Below are 2,042 nucleotides of genomic sequence, written 5' to 3' on the forward strand. Positions count from 1 at the left end.
ATTCTGAAAGTCTGTACTAATCTGAAGCTCTGCTGTACAGAAGCAAAATAAAAATAAAGGAGACATTTTCAGACAACGGAGATGACACCATTATCTGGGGCAATTCAGTGGTAGCCTGAACATTAGCCTGAATGGTGATCCTAAGTAGGAAAGAGAAGGAAACAGAGGAATGGCCTCTGCAGAGTATGAAGGGCAGTTCTGAGTGGAGCTGGTCTTGGTCTTGATTTTTCTATGATTCCTTGGGTATATAATCTAATGCTCTACAAATTCTAGAAGGAGAGAGTCTCCTGGAAAGGTACAAAATATGGGATCAATGGAGAGACTAATTCACTTTGTATTCAAAGGAGGAGGTCTTGGGATCAAAGTTGATGGCACCGAAATATATCCTCTAAACCTAGAGTGAGCTGATCAGATTGGCTACTGAGAGACTTTGCTAGAAATCTTCATAATCTTGGGGCATGAAGCCAAAATCATTCTCAAGTTGGGCGTTTTTCTTCTGTTGTAATTTAGGGCTTGTCAATAATTGCTTTATCACATGACTTTGAAAATCCATGCATCACAGCTAATCTTTGTCATACCTAATATTTTAGAATTCAGAGCAAAAAATTCAGTTTTTACACTTTAATTAAATTGCATATTTTTCAAAATTTGACTCCTTTTAGGGATTAGTAAGCAAAACAAAACAAAACAAAAACCTTTAAGTAAAGAGTATTCTATTGTTAGTGTCTTTACTGATTTTCTTTTTTTTTTTTTAATGTTTATTTATTTTTGAGAGTGACAGAGCATGAGTAGGGGAAGGGCAGAGAGAGAGGGAGGACACAGAATCTGAAGTAGGCTTCAGGCTCCAAGATGTCAGCACAGAGCCCAACGCGGAGCTTGAACTCACAGAGCATGAGATCATAACCTGAGCCGAAGTCAGTCAGCCGCTTAACCGACTGAGCCACCCAGGCACCCTGCTTTACTGAATTTCTAAATGACTTTATTTTGCTCTGTTATCTTCCCCAGCTGTACAGACAGAAAACAAAAACAAGCAAGGAACAATGGTGAATATAGTATGACAATTCTTTTAACACTCAAGTTCACTAACAGGAAATGTATATAATCAAGTAGCAGTATACAAATATAAAATACATTATACAAATACATAAAATATAAAAAAACCTTATTTGATTCATCACAATTCATGAGAATTATTATCTGGTTCTTTTTTTTTTTCTGAAGGGTTACCCAGTTTGCTTTAAGGCAGACTAGTTCTGAATGCAATTTTTTTGCTCTCTTTCTATATAATGTATATTTTTCATTTCTTAATCCTTTATATATTCTAAATTTAAAAGCTGAAAAGAGTTTGTTTTTGCAGTACCAGTTGCTTTTTTGAAATTAAAAGCTCAACTCACCCTGTGTTTCTGAGCCTCTTGTGGTTGCCAAGTATTAATTCAACTACAACATGTTGTCAGTCTATTTCAGAAAGGAGGTTAAACAGGTCAGTTAACTTTCACCTCTCCTGCCAATTCACATAAACATAAAAGTCACCTTTTTAATTTTTTAATCTACCCTATTTATCTAAATCAAGTCAAAGCAAGTAAATTTAAAACCATTTCCCCATTTGCTCTGTGTTTTATGAAACCTTGAATCTCTGCTAGAGGCTATTTCTGTACTCACTCAAAACATGTGTAGTCATAAATAGAATGAACTTTGTGATGTTAAAATTTTTCAAAAGATATTTTAATGTTGCTCATTTAGGAATATTGCATTGGTGGTGGATAGTGGATACACATACGGATGGGATCACATTTAATTGTGCAAAATAAAACATTGCATACACTTATCAGTTGTTAGATGTTAGTAGCTAGGACAGACATAATCATTCACATTTCTGACAACTTAAAAAATATGTGATTAAACATCTTATTACTTTGGGAAAACTTTCATAATGTCAATATATGTAGCACTATTATTAAGATTAGATAATAAATTTGGTTCTGTCATGGTTTAAATTGTTGCCGTTATTCACTGATTATATAAATTTTAGAATATTCTCAGGG

Source organism: Prionailurus bengalensis, chromosome B3 (genome assembly GCF_016509475.1).
Source record: "Prionailurus bengalensis isolate Pbe53 chromosome B3, Fcat_Pben_1.1_paternal_pri, whole genome shotgun sequence".
Classification (NCBI taxonomy): domain Eukaryota; kingdom Metazoa; phylum Chordata; class Mammalia; order Carnivora; family Felidae; genus Prionailurus; species Prionailurus bengalensis.